This window comes from Lagopus muta, chromosome 1 (assembly GCF_023343835.1).
Source record: "Lagopus muta isolate bLagMut1 chromosome 1, bLagMut1 primary, whole genome shotgun sequence".
Classification (NCBI taxonomy): Eukaryota; Metazoa; Chordata; class Aves; order Galliformes; family Phasianidae; genus Lagopus; species Lagopus muta.
Window position 1 is genome coordinate 140019918 of NC_064433.1, and position 20417 is coordinate 140040334.

Consider the following 20417-nt stretch of genomic DNA (forward strand, 5'->3'; position numbering starts at 1 on the left):
GCCATTTCCCCTTGTTCTGTCACTTGTCCAGAGAGAAGAAACCAACCCTGCTCTAGCTGTAAGCGCCTTTCAGAAGTTGGAAGAGAGCAATAAAGTCTCCCCTCAGCCTCCTTTTCCCCAGACTGAACAGCCCCAGTTCCTTCCGTCTCTCCTCACAGGGCATATTCTCCAAGCCCTTCACAAGCCTTGTTGCCCTTCTTTGGACCTGCTCCAGCAGCTCAGTGTCCTTTCTGTACTGGATCCAGGACCTCCCGAATGAAGAAAAGCTGAGGGACCTGCGCTGGTTCAGCCTGGAGAAGAGAAGGCCATGAGGGGACATCATTGTAGCCTTTCACTGTTTAAAAGGGGATTTTAAGAAGGAAGGGAATCAACTTTTTATAAGAGTTGAAAGTGATAAGACAAGGGGGAATGGTTTTAAGTTCAAGGAGGAAGGGTTTATATTGGATGTCAGAGAAAAGTTCTTTATGAAGAGAGTGGTGAGGTGCTGGAAATGAATGTACAGAGAGGCTGTGGATGCTCTGTCTGGAAGTGTTCAAGACCTGGTCTAGTACCAGATCTGGAGATTAATGGCCCTGCATGTGGCAGGGGGTTGGAATTTGATGATCCTTGGGGTCCTGTCCAATCCAAGCTGTTCTATGATTCTTTCTGTGATTCACTTTCTCCAGTGTCTCATAGCATAGCAGCGTGTGACAAGCTGCAGGGACAAACATGCATTTTCCTGCACTGTTCTGCAGATATTTCTTCAGGACCTTCTTTTGTCAGGGCTTTCCTAATATAAGATTCTCGATTTATTAAGTTTTCTCCGCTTTAGAAATTTGCTGTAACTTGCACATGAGTAAAATCCTTTTTGTACTACTCAAAGTACCATCTGAAGAATGCTGTGATTTGTGGTGAAGGAAGCAGGCGTTTTAAGAAGATAGACCCCATATTTTTGAAGCAGGTGGAAACTAGATATTGCAATATTCCTGCAATGTCTTTTAGTGAAAGAGAGGGTGTTTCTTGAAGAGGAACAGAAGGAACAGGCAGCCAATCATGAATCTGGCATGATCCATGAGATGAGAAGCTGTGCAAGAGTGGGAACACAGAAAGCTTTCTGCTGAGCTGCAGCTATGTGAACTCTCTGTAATGGATTTCGGTATTGATCTTGGAATATTTATTCATCTTCAGGTTTTCAGTGAGCTGTCAAGATTTATTTGAATTAACAAGTAAAATTTTTGACTTGCTGTGTAAATATAAAATTTCATGATAATTCTGCTGCTCAAGATTTTCTTTATGCCTTGCTTCCTGCCTTGTGCAGATGAGGAAAGATTGGGGAAAATTTTTGTTACTTTTCTTTTTCTTTTCATTTTGCTAATACATGCATTCACTCTCAAATCAACAGAAGCATGAATCTCAGAGTAAGCTCTCCTGAGGATCTTGAAATGCTCTTCCCTGTGGCTGTCTCATTAACACTTACAGGCCCATGCCACAATACAAATTAAATACTAAAACAGTACTGAAGATTTGACATAAGGATTTTCTCTAAAGATTTTAGACCAAGTTCTTTTTGTTAGTACTCACTCTCAAAGCCAACAGTGTGAGGAAACGTAGAAACGAGGGACATAAGTTCTGGCTCTTCGAAGTATTACAGAGTTGGTGCTTTGCAAGCTTTTCATGATCATATCATGGAAGAATATTACACAGCATGCACTGGAAGGAAGAAGGTAGATCTGCACAAACTTTTATTCATATGCCGCTCTGAAACATCAGATATATGAAATAAAAAAATAAAACGAAGTGGGAAGATCAAGGACCAAAGCACATCAGGAAATGGTACTACATTTTTATTCAGTTGAGTGAATTCTGATCCTCTGCGCAGGCGGACAGTAGAGATTAACTCTCTGTGGATGCATCTGCAGTGAAACCTGTCCCCATGTTTCAAGCTGCACTTTAAGGTACAGTAAAGCAATTTTCCATTTTCAGGTAAAGCTGTCAAGACAGAAACGAGTGGACTTTCTTCAGTGGTTTAAAAGCCATCCAGATAAATCTACAAGCACACTGAGTGAGCCTTGTCCTGGAAATAATCACCAAAATATTATAATTTTCTTTCTGTGACCTTAATTTGTCCAAAAAAGGCGCAGTATTTTAAAATGAATTTAGTTTGATTACATATGTATCACTCTATTTGTAGCTATTACTAGTGAAACGGTTTCTCTTCATGGTGTGTCAAAATGCTGGCACTGAGAATTTTTATGACAAATTATCAAGATGTGATGAATCACTCTTAAATGATCAATTTGAGCTACATATTCATTTATTGTCAGGCCCATGTTTACTTTACAATGAGGTAGTTAGTACTCCATACTTAGAATTAAATTTTCCTACTTGTAAGAGAAAAAACAAAGCTAATGAGAATTAATCATACAGTTATCTGGCACCTCCTTTTCTATTTCAATTATTAATAATTAGTTTTTAATATATGTATATATTTGTATACATATACTAGGATATACACATATATGGTGTGCAATTTAATTTCTTAAGGTGTATTACAGCCTTTTGGGTAAATTATGTAATGGTTAATTGTGTTCATTCTCTCTTCTTTTCTCGTTATTATTAATTTACTGGAGAGACCATAAACGTTCTAAACCCTGTAGTCTGCTCACTAATCTTTTACACCATTGTGTACTTAGTCTTGGAGTTACTGTTTAATATCAGGTAAATAGAATCCCTGTTCTTCCTATAATGAATTATTTACATTTATCATGCATATACACATGCATATGCATGTTTATATCATGTAATTCCGGCCTACATAGTTCTGTTTTCTTGAATAGTATAAGACTGAAGATTATAAACTTACAAATGCAGAGAAGATTAATTTTCTATAGGTCTAGAAAATATCTCAGTGTAATGTTAAACTATAGTTATAGAGAAGTGTTATGTTCGCACTCAGAGACATTATTGGTATCACTGGGTTAATGACACAGTGCATATTAAACAGTTTATAAAGGAGAAATGACAGCTTTCCATCTGGAAGAAAGCCAGGATGTAGGAATGCTTTCCAAGATATTGTAATGTAGCTAGAAAAACAGTACAAGAGGATGTTAACTAACAAATTGCATACTCAAGTTGGGCTAAAAAAAGAGTTTAGACCACTTATAGGTTTAAGGTGATGCTTATGTGCTATCATGCTTAATATGCTATCAAATATTGGAGAAAAAATACTATATTTATCTCACTGAGATTTAAATTCATTATAGCATTGCATTTTTGTATGGAACATTCCTTTACTAGAAATATCATGCTATCTTAGGTATTCTACTAAAATTGTATATCTTCCCCTGACATGAAGTGCCTCATCACACCATTACTTTTTATGTGTGCTATATTAAGCTGCAAGCAAACACAGATTCCAGAAAAAGATCTTGGCTTTGACATTTGCATATCACAAAAATATACTTCCTTGGTACAATGAGATGTTTGCAAAATTCATAAAATTTGGATTCATTTTGTCCACTGTTATGAACAGTTTTTAATTAACTTCTTTAAGATATTCAGCTAGATCTGTCTTTAATGGCTGTAGCTCTTAAATATAAGAATAATCCTTTGGGATAAACTCATAAAAGGATTCAGATATTTAAGTGACTAATTCCTAAAAGTCTTATTACCTATTGGAATTCTACTTTGCTTTATGCACAGAGCATGTTACAAATCAAACATCTGAGAACCTGAATCAAAAATGTATAGTGAAATACAGAACAACCTTGAGTATTCTTTAAAATAGGAAATACAGAAGACTTGGGCTAAAACTGGATATTATTCTCAATATTAATAGATGTATTTTTGTCCAGAATTGTTGAATAATTTAGTGGGCCTTCCTTTATTTCTTTATTTCTTTATTTATTTATGTTTTGTAAAAGAAAAATGGACATACTGATAGAAAAGTCTTCTAGTTTTTCTGCAGTCGTGATATCCAAGATGAGATATTCACGCTGAAATTTCTATTTCTTTGCCTGCATGAGGATTTATAGTTAGGCATTGCATTTGACAGTTAAAACCTCTAATCCTCCTTAAGATAATGGATCTATTGAGAAGGTCTTTTTCATACTTTTCTGCTAAAAGCTTTTTTTGCAGAAAATAAATTATTTGGAAAATCCAGTCTAAAAAAACAACTAGAAGGCTACAAATTCATTCTCCAGCATTGTCTCTTTGCACTGTATATTTAAATAATTATTGAAATAGAATAGCAAAGCATGCCAAAAACAATCCACTTTGTCTGTGAGGGAGGATTGCTAGACTCAAAACCTTATGGTATTTCATGTAGTAGAAGAGTGAGTTGGGCAAGCCGTCTTAAACTGGAAGCAAAGCTTTAATCAAAATGATTACTAATATGAATCTATGCTAATTGTATAACATCACCAATAATCATTTTTAATTTCAGTATCTAGTAATTTTGAATATTTCATAAGTTCTTGTGTCACCACCTAGACCAAGTCAGTCAGGCTTTAGCATAAATGCTGACTTAAGGACACCACCAAGTCCCTGATGTCTTAGTGGTCTAGCCAAATTCAACTAAGGCATTGTTGATCATTAATTTATTTAGTGATCATAAACTAAAGAATTACTGTGTTTGATATTTTTAGAGCAAATGTAGTGGGACTAGGATTTGAATGGAATATATATTTTTTAAAAGTACTTGACTAAACATTTTTGTAGCTAATGAATACCTCTTTCAGATATCTCTTGAAAAAAGAAGATCAAATGATTTTTTTTCTACAACTGCATTGCCAACGGTGAAAAATTTCAGATCTTTTAAATCTTTTTCTTCAATAGTTCTAAAAGAGACAGTAAATAAAAGCAGAGTTGTAATGAATTTGTCTTTTCCATGTTAACTAACCACATTTGATTGTCAGAAGATAACTGAGTCTCAGTGTCAGCTCTCCCCGTCCATGGTGGGGGGTGGTGTATACTTATGTGGTCATATCTGCCACACAAGAATAGGAAATTAAATATAATAGCTTAAATCATAATAATACAATAAGAGAATTAACAGTGGGACATAAACTAATAAAAAAAAAAATACACAGGCCAGCTTCCCTCCAAGTCACATCAGGGGCACACTAAGGAAGTTGTTGAGGAGGCATCCTGTTGGGCATAGATATTGGAAATCGTCTTCAGTTGCAAGTCTCCTTGTTTGTATTAGCTCAGGTTGAACCTGCACTATTAATTGGACACTCACTCTTTTATGGGATTTTTTGTTCTGTTTTTGGTGAAAAGAGCAAAATTTAATTCCCTCCCTTTTCAAAAAAATGAAAATAGATTTCATTATCAGTAATTCTTCATTTTATTACTCTTTTTAAAGAATAATATAAAATGTAGATCTATGATCACAAGTATAAACTTAATTTTTAAAATTATAATATATATATATTTTATCTTGGGCAGAATGAGAATGTAAGAATATGTGAAAAACGGACATTAGATTTCAGTGACTTATATTGGGACTAAAAAGCACTAAGCACTAAAAACACTGGAAATCTTGCAAAAGACCTGCTACTATACGTGTACTAGAAGAAAAGATCTTTGATTACGTTCCCATCATGTTTGGAAAAGCAGCAGAAGTACGAGAATTATAATTAAAAACAACTGCTGAACCTTTCATGTTTAGCCATATCACACTATGTCTTGGGATATCACTATAGATCCAAGGGTATTTTGGCTTATGGCAGAAGCGGAAAAAGAAAATAGAAAGACTGGAACATGGGAAATATCAGAGAAGCCTGAACTCATATGGATCTAAACCCAAGAGATTCTTTAATATAATCTGCAGTTCCTAAAAATAATGTAATGCTGCTTCGTTGTGATGTATCTGTGAAAATATGAAGAGAGATAATTAAACTGATAATAATTAGTTTGCATTGGCAGTTACCTGCTCCTTGAGTTCCAATGTTATTTTGTCAAAGATCAAAACCCTGTCATGTATCTCCTCTAGTTATGGCAACTATTATAAAACACTATTTAAGCTGTGTAAAATTAAATATAAAGAGAAAAGAGCTCAAACAAAAAAACAAAAAATCATCCCAAAAATCAAACTTCAAAAGCATTTAGTTGTGGTAATCTGTGCACTGGATTTTAGCCAGAAAATAAATAACAAAGACAACATTAAGTATGAGTATTAACAATATTATGACATCCTACTCAATCTATGCTTCAGGTAGTGTACATAAATAACAAATAATTTAGGGCACAGTGGCTTCTGAATCTACATACATGGATTAATACATAATGTATTTGTAGACCAACATACTTGATTTCTGTAATGAGCTATGACATATTTTATTTTAAAATCCTTTGCTAATTGTATTTTCGCTTTGATTACAAGGAAGTTACTGTAATAAGAGTTTTTCCAGCCCCTCTTTTGAAGTTATATCTGTGTACCAGTTATATCTGTGTGTATCTGTTGTTTTGTCTCCTATGTTTTGTAAGTTGTCCCAAGCTTAAAAAAGAAAAGTCATATAATCTCATTATTCTTGGTCAAATTCTAGATTTTTATATTAATTTCACAGCATGACTTAGCCTCAAAGAACACTACAGATGAAAACACTCAAGTTTGAGAAACCAGAACCTTTTCTTGATCTAATCTTACATTTCAGTGTAGTCTTTGGGAAGCATTTTGTCCTTGTGTACCTTCAGTAAACACAATCGTTACTATCTTTTTAATGCTCCCTATGGTTTGCAGTCTTGACAATCCTGATAACTTAAGTGTCTTTAAACAACTACAAAACATAACTAAAATGTCTTCTAAAATGTCTGCAACAAAATATTTTTTTTTTAACTTTTTTCAATATATTTGTTGATTCCACAGAATAAACAAACAAACAAATCTGATATTTCAGAATTTACAGGTTAAGACTTGTACACTAATAAGCCTCAGCTTGGTTTTGGGAAAGATGTACATTTTTTTCCTTAGCACGCTTGAAGTGCTAAATAATATTTAGTAACCTGGGCATTCCTGACTTTCAGGCTTATTTTACACCCCATTACTGTCTAGCTTAAAGCCTGTGATAAACACAGCTTCTTTTCCTCCAGAGCTACAATATTATTTCCCACTGACCATTAAACAATTAAACAGTATTACTGAATATCAAAGAATATTTTTTATAATAGTATCATAGAATATTTTTGATACATTTTATGTTTTCAATTTATTTACTGAACAGGGATCTCTCAAGTTTTCAGCCTAGTTTACTTTTTTCCTTCTTCCCTGTTTCCCTTTATACTAATTTCCAAATCTCTTAGCCTTGATCTGCAAGTCCATACCCTAATGGTGCCTCTTTTTGACACTACCTGTTTTCCCTGAACTCTTCCCTTTGAGTGGTAGCATGTGAAAATTTTGCCTCTGATCTCTTCCAGATGGTGGTTTTCCCCTTCTTGATTTTGAAGTATTTTTAACATTTGTTGGCATTTGTATTCTGTCTCATGAGGGAAAGTGCAACTTACTGATGAGGGAGTTACTCTATGTGACTTGCAGAACCTGCTGGATGAAACTGCTCATGAGGTAGCATAAGCATTGTCATGCTTGTTCATTGCTTCCATCACCTATTTTAGCATAATGAGATGCACATCACATAGGCTTCTCTTAAATTCCTCTGAAATGTGTGAGAACTTGTTTTCAGAGGAGTGTATGTACGTGGGTGTGCTTGAGGTCACTTACCTGCACAAAGACCTATACTATTTCCAGAACCCAGTGTAAAAATGTGACTCTGCTGTTCACTTCTGTAATTCATACACTTCTGGATGTCTGTTTGTAACGCTGAGGAGGATTTCCCAGACAGGTTTGCAATGCATTTAAATATTATGTGTAAATGCAATGAGCCTGAGGCTTCCAGGAAGCTGCAGACTAACTGTGCATGTGTTTCTCAGTAATTTTTACATCATATTTACAGTGCACACACAGGCCATCTGTGAAACACATGCATAGTGCATCCGTTGGCCTCATTGCAAATGCACTGCAAAGTTGATACGCGCATGTGGAGTGGATATGTCCAGATTTTCTCCACTACTGCTCTGATTAGGATGCCAGACATCAAGAAATCCTGAACAAATGTCAAAAATTTTTGATTTCCCTTTGGATATATGTTCCAGGCAGAAAAAAAAAAAAAAAGATATGTTCAGGAGAACTGAAACATATGGTAGTCTATCCGGCACAGACCACACTAAATGACTTAGTCACGTCTTGATGACAGAACACAGGAGGGCTGGGTCCAGATGCACCTTCTGGCTGCATCCCCGTCTCATACTGGGTGATTACCAGGGCTTTGTGGATTTCACGGCAAGGAAATTTAGATATATGGGTCAGGGAAGGAACAGCCATATCATCCAAATAAGCCCTGATCTGTGCAATCAAGAGAGAAGGAATTTGGGGCAGGCTATGGAAGTTTTCAGAGCAGGAGTGAAGATACATCCTCGCTCACATGATGTTCCGGCAAAACGTTTATTGCACTCAGTATTTTCCCATATGTTATATACATTTTTTAAAGAAAAAGCCTAGAGCTTTCAGTGAATGTAGTTCTGACAACAGAAGGATATTTCTGCTTGAAAGGCAAGGGGATAGAGAGCTTATTTGCTGGGCTGTTATTGATTTTTAAAGCTCACAGTGAGCAGCTACAACACTACAGTTCAAGAAAGGAAAATGAAACATTTAGAAAACAGTGAGTTCAGACATTTGTTCTTACTACATTTACTGAAGTGCCTGAAATTCCTGCTTTGAAGCTGACAGAAGGATAAATACAGAGGAAAGAAAAATGTTATCTGCATTTATTTCATAACCTATTTATTTTATGTAAGCGTATGAAGAATACATCTATGTTTCTTCTTAAGTTGCAACCCTTGCACTCTTGGCAGTTCAGAAGGCAGAGAGCCCAAGGCTAATAACACAGAAGTAAAAATCATTCATTTTAATATCAATCAGATTAAGGAAAATATAGTTGTTATAATTGTATTTATATATACTTAATGTTCATTCATATAATAAGTAATACAGACTTTAGATAACATCTTAAAATGACTGCTTTTTAATTAACCAAAAAAGAAAAGAAACGAAGCAATACACAGAACATATTTCAGTGCGTTTTGCAGTATAATCTTACTTTTAAATATATTGTTACATTTGCTTCAAGCTATATATGGCAGCAGAGCTATGAATTTTCCAGAACTATATGGTCACTGACCCTGCAAACTGTGTTACACACGCTTAACTTAACACCTGTGGAGACTCCTACTGAAATCAAGTGCATGAAAGTAGTCACAGGAGTAACTGTTGGCAAGACTGAAGCCAGATTAATCCAACGTATTGCATACTGCTCTGGAAAAACTCTTTGGATCGCATTCTACAAGTCTTATGCTGGCAACTCTCCAACTGATGTAAAATCCGATTCTTGCCTGATTGAGAACTGCATGAAAAAGGGCTTGCTTTCTTCTTAACCCTCCCGAAGAAAATATGCAAACTACAATTCTACATCATTCTTGCTTTTTAGTTTCATGATACAAAATACGTGTGATATTATGTGTGATTTGGATAATAAGAAATAGTTCTACATTTGGCAAATTTAATTTTATGGCAGAATAATTATTTCTAGTGCACAGCTTAAAGTGGGAAAAGTCACTGTCAAACATCATTATTGTTAGACATGAACAGAATAAGAATATTATCTTAAAGATCTCAAATAAATGGTCTTATATCTACAATCACTAACTAAATCAGGAAAAGAAACATGTCTCACTGACATTCTCAAGGTTTCAACAGGATTTTTTTCTAGTCTAGTCTCTACAGTCATCTGAGAAATGAAGAGCAAATCAAAATTCTTACTTCCTTGATTCTCTTCTTACTTTTGCCCAGAATTTCTACTTAAATCTTCAGCAAAATTATTTTGTGCCAACATTTTTCTTGTATTATTTTTCTTTGACAGATTTTTATAATCAGTTTTCTGTCACAAAAAAAATACTTCTGAAACATTTGTATATAGTAATGCACAATTTTTTTTTTGACCTTACAAAATCTCAGCTCTGTATTCTATAGTAAGAGATGCAAATGAAAAAGCATGAAGTTCATGAATCCTTTTATTGGTAGCTAATTTATTATTACATTGAAAATCATTCTTACGTTAAAACTAAATTTTATAAATTAATTCCCAATATCTTGAAAAAAGAAACAAAATTCAGATACCATTTGGATTATAGTTATTATATATTAGTCTTACAGAATCCATAAAGGACAAAGAGGTTACAGCAAGACTGATAAAATTAAACTGTTAGAAATTGTGTAAAAGGTCTATTTTTGCACAGCAGAACTTATATTCTGACGAGACTGCTTCTGTTACTGCATTGGAAAACTTCAGCTGAGCTAGTGCTCATTTGGATGGGGGGAGTGGTCAGAACGTGATAACCAAATTCTCCCCTTTGTAGGTATTTCCTCCTTCTGCAGAAAAGGTGGAACAAATTCTCACTAAGATATATCCATCCTGTAGGAAAATTGATACAGCTTGTTCTGTTCTTGAAAAAGGCACTCAGGCATTTAGATAAATGCAAAAAACTCTGCAGGTGGCACGAGAAGGCAAAATATTTTGTTTTAAAATAAGAAAATGATCAGAACAAAACTAATGAACACAACCCATCTGTACTAGCAAGATGAAAACTTAATTCAAGATGTTTCTGGATCAAAAATCTCAGGCCTGAAATTCTACACCCAACATAAGAGAGAGAGCACATGTTCACTCTCATATCGTATCTCATATCTCTGGTATGAACAGTGGAAAATGGCATTTTGTACCATCAACTATCTGCTTCTTATTCTAATCATTACAGAATGGTACAATGGAAGAGTTTATTTCCAAAAAGGAAAGATTGAAGCTTGTTGTGTCATGTGCTTTATTTTCTTTTAAGGAGCATGTTAACTTGTCTAGTCTTATGAAAACAAAGCTGTATATTGTACTTCAGGTTAAAAAAACAAAATTTCTCTGTAATGGTTGTCTTGGAAAGCAATCCCTCAGTCCTCATTGGGGGAAATACTGGAAAAAGGCTATTGATTTGTGATAAACATAAAATAAAGTTTTGTCCACAATTATGACGTTCATAAATAATTGATTAATGTTCTATTCCAAGTTTGTATTTTATCTGTAATAAAAAAATGATCACAGTTTAAATATAGCATACAACCAACTGAGGAACATATCTTTGTCTTTCCTTTTAAAAAGTGTGTTGCTGATGGATCCAATGTCGTCTACAGAAAAAATGACAGATACTACTGTATGTTTATGTCCGAACTCAGATGGAAAAATCTTTTCACCTTCTTATACAGATTGTTCTCCTTTTTAACTAAGTATATTCATTTACTTTCATATTGGTTATGAAATATATTTAAATATATTTAAATCTGAATTCCACTGGGTCTATATATTGTCGCAAGCAATTCACAGTCTTTTTAGAAGACACACATTAAACAAAAGAAAGTTACAGTTCCTGATTAAGATTGGCATTTTATTATGAACTCAGTGTTATGTTTGTTTCTCCTTTACTATCACAGCTAAAGGGCTAAGTGTCAGCTTTAACAAGCAGTTTCTAGCATTTATTTGTTTGTGTAGAAGACATTAAATTACTGCTTCTTTCCAGTGTGAAAGCTGTTTTATTTCTACTTTCTTAACAGTTTACAAGAAGATTGTAAAAAATGAATAAAAGCTGGATAAAGTTAACTCATATATTTAATTATCCCTTAAGTAAACAACATACACCCTTAATGAGATTTCTGAGATGGAGAGGAAAAGTGTTTTTTTTTTTTTTTTTTTTTTTTTTTTTTTTTTTTTTTTTTTTCCTGAAGGTTAACATTAGGTCAGGTCAGTAATTTGATATGGCTAGTCATCAACTAGTTTTGCCTGACTGGTGAGAATTTTCTTTATTGTGGGAAAGCTTCATCAAAAATCCAGATGTATATAACCAGTGATAGCATAAAGCCTGGTTCTAGTGTAATAGGAGGAGGGCAATTCACTTGTACTCAGGTCAAGTAGCTGGGGCTGGTTGCCATTGTTTGTAGCTAGGAAGGGATATAATAGGAATGAATGTTTTTGAGAATAAAAGTGCTTGCTGGAGGAACAGGAGGTAAGTCAGAAGTGAATGAACTTCTAAACAGCTGCAAAAATTTATTAGTATTTGTTAAAGTAACTAATAAGACCTATGGTTTATGGTGAGAAAGAGTCACAGCTATGTGATGATCCAAAGTAAGAATCTCCAGCAAGCGATGTTCCAAGAAAATTGACATATTCAAGAAGACTAATGCTATACATGGTGCCTCTCAAATAAAATTTCACTGAAGTATTTAAGGTTCTTCCATCTCATTTGGAGCTTCTCTGTGTAGCAAGATGATGTATTTATGTTTTCTTGTCAATATTTGAAAGATATTTTCTCAGCTACAACATATTTGTGGTTATAGAAACAACATCAACATGGCATGATGAGAAGTGCAATTTATGTGCATTTTCAGAGTAGCTGTTGTAAAGATTAAAAAAGACAAGAGAATTCAGTAATATGAGGATGAGCCATACCAGTGGTTTCAGTACAAAAAAAAAGTTTCCAGACAGGTCTATTAGCAAAAAACATAGCCATTCCCTGCTGTTCTTGAAGATGCAAGACACCAAAATGTCACTGATATATTCTCAGGGAACAGAAGAACAGTGTGTAGAAATCCAGCTAAAATCTGGATTCAGTAAGAAGAGACTCTTGTTAATATTAGTTGACTGTGTGCACATCAAGTTATAGTGAATCCAGTGTCATTTAACTGCTGTGAGACTGCCTAGTTATCTCATGTTTCTGCCCTTTTAAAATCCTTAATACTGAACTGTGCCTGATGATATCAAGACACCAAATTTTATTGAACTCTCCACTTAACATGTCTCAGTTTTGCCAAGAGAGATATTTTTGCATGGAACATTATCACTTAAGATTTAGGGTGCAAAAATACCTCTCTGTATACCTTATTCACCCAGGTGGAATTAGGAGTGAAGTACAGATAGTTATTGATGCTCCTAACAACCAAAAGGTGGAACACAGGAGTCTCAGTGGTGTTGCATGTAAAACATGTCTGAAAATTTATTCCATGCACAGGTGAAGCATTTCAGATTTTGCAGCACTTTCTTCCAAGGTACACAATTCTATTTATATTTTCCAAGGAGTAGTTAGGACTCACTCTTAAGGCAGATTCAGTTCTAGTGCTGCCACCAACTGTGTGTAATGACCAACACAGGGCTTACTATGTGGTTTCCATGCAGCACAATAGCAGGCCTGGGTATATCTCTAGAGATAAAACAGTTACAATAAATAACATAGCAAATATAACTAGATTACTTGAATGCAGTTTTATGAAAATCCCAGCACTGCAGAGTTAGAGTCCATTCATGTTAGTAGTGTAGCCATTCAGAAACAGAGAGCTATACTCCCAAGTCTAGCTGTTTTCCCGGTGTTTAAATATATGCCTGGGTGGCTTGCAAGAGGGAAGCATTCTATCTTTTCTGGTGAAGCTCATCTGCTCAGGGACATCAATATAGTGTTATAATCATAGGGTTATAATGGAAAAAATAATCTGTCTGCAACATAACATATTCTGGTTACTTCTGTATTAAACTGTTTACTGTTTCATCCAAAGGCTGCTCTGTTTTATTCAATGGCTGCTTGACCTCCTCAATGTATATGAATACCTGAAGGAAGGATACGATGAGGACAGAGATTCTTTTCAGTGGTGCCCAGTGCCAGTGCCAACTCCAGTACAAACTGGAAGACAGAATGTCCTATCTAACAATAGGAAATACTTTACGTTGCAGTTGATGAAGCATTGTCACAAATTTCCCCGAGAGGGCTCCTCCTGGAAGACTATAAAGAGCCACATTGTAATGGGCCTGGGCAACCTGCTCTGGGTGGCCCTTCTCAGATTGTCCCTGAGAACCTCAGTCATTCTGTGATTCCTACCTTGATTTAATCAGTCTCTGACAGGAGGTATGGGCTGATTCACAGAGGTTGAAATAAGACTTGAGATAACTCAGAAATTCTGAAATGAAACAGCACAGTGTTCTGCAGTATATCTGAGGAGACATATTTTCTGACTGGAGATAGTGCCGAGAGGAATGAGGGTGGGAAGCTAGTAACAGCTTGCCTGTGTCCTGTCAGAGAGCCAAGTCCTTTTGGCTGATTCAAAACTCAAAGCAAGACACAAAACAAGGTGTGTTAAAGAGAATGGAATTGATGAGAGATTACAAAATTTTAAATCTCATCAAATATGAGAAAACATTAATTTAATATATGTTTATTAAAAATATATATATTTTTTCTGGTTTACATTCAGCCCCAAGGTATGTAGTCTACGATACATTTTTCTCTGAATTTCAGTAAAATTTTGACACAGAATGTGAAGCCCTGGCTTTCTGAATGCTGATGGCAACATTCTTGATGCTTCTGTCAGGACATGACTTCTGCCTTTGATACAGGGATGCTTTCCCTGGTAATTTCTCTACTTGTGTTGTTATGTAGTACGAGTTTTTTTTTTTATTTTTATTTCCATCCCAATGCTTTCTGAGCTTTCTTGGCTTTTCTCTTCAAGAGCCAGTTTTAGATAGATATTTATGTGGAAAAAAAACTTCAGTGACATATGGAGAATATTTGGAATATTGGCACAATTATTTGTTCTCAAAATGTTTAGTATGCCCTTGATAATGTTGCAAATATCAGGCTGTTTTGAGAAAGCTAGCTGAGCTTCATAGATAGAATACTCTAAGATCAGAAACACTGTATACTTTAAATGAAATAAATTTCTTTTTTATTCTCCCAATAAATCCTCAATTTTCAAAAGGCCTTTTTTTTTTTAAAAAAAAAAAAAAAAAAAGATTATTTGTGTCCAAATCTGACTTTCTCTACATCTTGAGAAATTGGGATTTTTAAATAAATGTCTGGATTGTGTGCCCTGACATGATTATAGAGTAAGTGCAGGAACAGCAGAACCCCACTGTAGAAGTAATTACTTCATGCACGACATCCACAGATTATTTCCACTGCTTAAACTCAGACACACTGTTCTTATTTCCATTCCTCACAAGACATTTGTTCTTTTTACTGCTCCATTCTTTGAGTGGATGAAGTTCATCTGGTTTGTTGATGTTGTAAAATATGGAATTCTTGTATTAATGGTCATAAAATCATATGGGAATACTTTACACCATGTCTTTGTCATGATGCAGAATTAACTGGAATCATATAGAGTGAGTTAACATGTTATTAAATTACTCGTTTTTATGTCATTCACATTTTGTCTCTCTAAAGACTTTTTGTATTATGCTGTATTTATGAAGCAAACCTGATACCAAAAGAACTCTCTTAAAGAATTTTTTGACCTATATTTAACAATATTTAAATCAACTTACTAAGCCTGAGCCTCCTCTCTGCAACTGGCTTTCAAAAATACTATAATGGCTTATTGGTGCAAGTGATCAACCACTAAACAACTACTAAATCAGTTCATATTATTAAAGCCCACTTTTATGGAAATGATGTACAAGTGCAGTCATCTCTTCCTTTATGGTAGAAAAGTGTGGAGATGTTTGACATTTTTCTCAAATCCATGTCAGAATAGCACTTGAACTAAAGTCTGGATTCATATCTCAAAAGTTTTATAAGACTGACTAAATGAGAGAAAGAAACCTTTTTCTGAGCTGTGCAATACCAAACAGGCATCAAATCCAGATCAGTAGGACAGAAATCAGAAGTTTTGTGTATTATTACAGTGAGTTAAAAAAGGGTTATTTACTCATTCTAGTGATTGATTGCATTTACCTAATTAGAAGCAGGAACAACTTAGCAGTGTAGATAGGTGGAATACAGGATATTTTCAAAATACTGACAGTCTGTTTTGAGAGGTATAAAATGTGTAAACAAATTTTGGAGAAATCTTCAGAAAACTAGATAAATCCTTCCAGGTAAAGCCTTCATGCTGCACAGAACTGCGCTCTTTTACATGTATGCTCTATTGATATTTTACGTCTATATGATTTGCATGCTTTTCTTTTTACAATGCAGCCTGTAGACTCTCAGGAGGAATTAATGGTGAGTTAGATTTTGTTGGTAGCTCTGTAATTAGCATAAATGCGCATGAACAGTAGTGGCAATAAGTACATTTGTGGGTAACCTCACTCTGCAAATTGATGTCAGAGGAATTATTATTATTATTATTTTTGCTTTTACTGCAATTTATTAATCTACTTTTCCTTTCAAAATTTCAAAATATCAGATTATATCTGAAGCAGGTATTGATGTAATGGTAGATGTAAAGTACGCAATAGGAGAAAATAAGCCAGAAACATAGGCAGTCTTAAATGTCCATGTAGCTTATTTGGAGTATGCTCCATGCCTTGTTTCAACAGTCTGTGTCTGTTGTGCATGTGGAAATAGCAGTAGCACTGCTAATCCATTTACATAGATTGACTGGCCATAGGCATTACCTAGAAAAATCTTATCCAAGGTGCCTAATTTTACCAAAGCTCCATCTACCAATCTTCACTTTTACCTTCCAGTAGGGCGAGTCTTTCAGATGTCTAAAATATTCTTGCCAGTACTACCACTGTTATCAGTAGTCTTGCTTTGATTTTTCCTCTTTTGTAACAGTCAGTTTTCCTAGAAGTCAGCTTTCATCCCCAATCCTTCTCTGATATCAAAAAATCTGACATCAGAAACAGTGAAATATCATAGAATCTTAGAATCCTTATAGTTGGAAGGAACCTTTAAAGATAATCTAGTCTAACTCCCCTGCAATGAACAGGGATGTGCACAGCTATATTGCCCAGAGCCTGGTCCAGCCTCATCTTGAATGTCTCCAGGGACAGGGCTTCCACCAAATGTCCGGTCAACCTGTTCCAATGCCTCACCACCCACACTGTAAAAGACTTTTTCCTTATATCCGACCTAAATTTACCCTCTTTGAGCTTGAAACCATTTTCCCTTATTCTATCACGACAGAACCTGCTAAAGACCCTGTTCCTTTCTTTTCTGTATCCCCCTTTAGATATTGGAAGGCCACTGTCAGTTCACCTTGCGGTCTTCTCCTCTCCAGGCTGAACAGCCCTGGCTCTTTTAGCTTGTCTTTGTAAGAGAGGTGTTCCATTCATTCGATCATTTTTGCGGCCCTCCTCTGGATGCACTCCAACAGGTCTATGTCTCTCCTGTACTGAAGACTCCACATCTGGATGCATTACTCCAGGTGAGACCTCAACAGTGCAGAGCAGAGGGGCAGGATCACCTCTCTCAGCCTGCTGGCCACACTTCTTTTGAAATAATGCACTTGCACTCCAGTTTCATATACAGACTCAAGGGTAACCCTAGCCAAACTGCCCTTCTAGAACATAAAGAAAGTGAGGAATGGAAAAGGGAAACACTTGTGGGTTTTTTTTCCCTAAGCTTGAGAGGTTGTTTAAAAACTCAGTGATCTTTGTGTTTCAGATGCATACAAAATATAATTGTCAGATACAGGGAAAAAAAATGGGGTATAATGTAATTCTCCCTTGAATTGAATTTAAATTTTATGCAGTTCTCGCCAAACTGCAACTCACGATCTACTGTTGTATACATATGAAATCCTATCATCATTAGCATAGCTGATTCTGTCTTTTCTAAAAATCTCTCTAAGGAGAGAGGATTCTCTCTCCGAAGTCAAAGTGGGATTATATCTGAAAGAGGAGAATAAAGCCAAAAAGCATGCTTCTCTGCCACTAATAAGTTGAGAAAAGACATTTATTCCATGCTTGTCTCATCTTCCTTATTTTTGTTCACATAAAATATTTATTATTCACTGAGATCTTTGCATGAAAGCAACTTAACAAGAAGATTTTGAAAAAGGTTTCTGAAAGTCCACAAGGAAATAGTACCTTTTGTTTTTATTTTTTTTATTTAAAAAAAATTATTATTATTGAATAAGAACTTCTTTCCTTTCAAGTGGATAATAACTGCATGATGTCATCAGGCAAATTTTAAGCTCTTTAATCAACACTTACAGAAGCTTCACAGAGGAAACACTCTTAAGCTCCTGTGGAATTTGCAGTTAAAATCCAATGGAGGAACCCAGGAAATGGTCAAAATCATCAAAGATTGCCACACAGATATTTTAACTGAAAGCCAGGGAAATGCTGATTTAGGATATTACCATTACTCAGCATAAATTAATGTGCAGAAGGAAATCTTCATGCACCTTGTAGTTTTCTATCCATTTCGAATACACAAAACACACTTCTTGCCTAAGAGCTTTCCTTTTGCTCCACTCCTGCTGTTTACTTTTTAAAAGCTCTTTTTCTCCCTGCCAGTTTCCAAATACCTTTCTTACTATGTGCTGTTCCCATTACCATACCCTTTTCCCTGAGGCTCTGGCATATGATGCCAATTATATATTAAGAGCCCAAATAGCCAGCTGAATGACTTTGTAAAGCAAAGAATAACAGATCAATCTACAGATCAACTAACCTTCTAACTTGGCATCTAAAATGTTTTGGTGTTGAATCTAAGTTAATCAAAGAAGTATTTTAAAAAATAAGTGGGAAAATACAGTTAATTCCTGAGGTAATTAATCTTTTTCCACTGAACAAGGGATAACTCAGATTAGATATAAAACAAACAAGAAAAATAATGTCATTGCATCCAGTGGTTCCTTCCAACTGTCCAAAAGATAGTTGTTTGCTTTCTCCACTGGATTTAGAGAACTGACTGTTTGAGGAATTTCAGGAGTAAAGAGTAACTACTGTGAGGTTAAGCTTCTTTTGTTTAGATGTGCTTCAAGGTCTAGAGGTTTTGACTATTCAATAATGATGTTTGGTTCTTATTTAAAAAGAACAAACTGACTATCTAAATCTAAAACAAAGAATGAAGCAAAAGAAAAGACAAACACAGAAGTTAGAACTTACTATGTGGTTTTGTTAATTAGGATTATTGGCATACTGCTCCCAACAAACTCCTTATTTTCCTTCAGTTCAGTTAGGATGACTGCTGGACTGCACACAGCTAATGCTCTGAGATGTATTTTTTCCCCCCCTTCTGTGGTTCTGACAGAATCATCTGAATGTGCAGGGTGAGGTTCTAACATGGGGTGATTTGTTCAAGGCTCATTAACCCCACCATATATTAACTTATTTAGAATACAATAAAGCTTCAAATAAGTTAGGGAGATCCAACACAGAGAGGATAAAGTGATTTCTATTATATAAAAATATGTTAACTTTTAAGTCAGTCAAAGTTCAATTTAATTTCATCATTTCTTCATATTTAGAAGTGGCACTGGAACAGTGCAGTAAGTGCTACAGTGCAGTGCACTGTGCTGTACTACTATTTTTTCCTATTACTTTTAGTGAAGTACTGCAATACGGTCCTTTATGGTGAGGATATTATTTGATACTGCATTGCCAGTATGCTTGCCACCTTGCAAAGGGAGAGTATGCAGAGATTTTCTATCGGTTGTAGAATGTAAGAGAAGAGCCTCTGAATTCCATAAGCAAACCAGTAATTGTTTTTCCCCAATTGTTCTTCCTCACCATGCTTGTACAGCAAGTTCTCAAAAGGAGTGGATCCATGTTGACATAGAGTGGCATGAGATTGTTCAAAGTAGATTTTGTGATTTAAGAGTGAATGTTCTTCCAATGTTGAGAATTCTTACTGCCATGATCTGATGAATCTACTATAGGTGTTGTAGGTTAATTATTGTACATCTCAAAAATCAGTATATCTTTTATAGGCAAATTTTAAAAAGAATAAACACATATATTCTTTAACATATATCTGTTCCCCATGACTAATGTAAAAACATACTCAAAATCATAATTACACTTCTATGTTTTCTTGCTTTAAGGAAATATGTTCTGGCTAAATGGGAGAAATATCCATTCTTCCTTGTTCTTGACAATATGCTTCCACTAGATTCATTTAAGGGATACTCCATCCTGGATTGCTGCAGACTATTTTATCCTCTATATTTAGGTGGCATAAATAAAGCTACTGGCAGACTACATTTACTGTTATTTGTTAGGAAAAATAAAGGCAGTAAGAAGCTTTGACATTCCTTGAAAAGGCATTATGTAAATTGAAAGCTGTTTGAATCTATCCAGCATCAAATGATTCAGATGCTGTTAACAGAATGGAAGCTATTCTTAATCCATGCTCAATCTAATGGTAGCTATTTCAGCAATTTATTGCTGGTGTTTGGGCATCCCTGAAGTCTCATCTTTCAGACTTTTTTTTTTTTTTTCCCTTAGAAATGTTGCATAATTGTGTAATGTCTTGAATTGTTTTTCGTGTAAAAGTGGTGTTTTTACACGACCTCAGACCCTGCTTCCACAGCGCAATCTATCTGGATTCATGGGGCCCTGAAAATA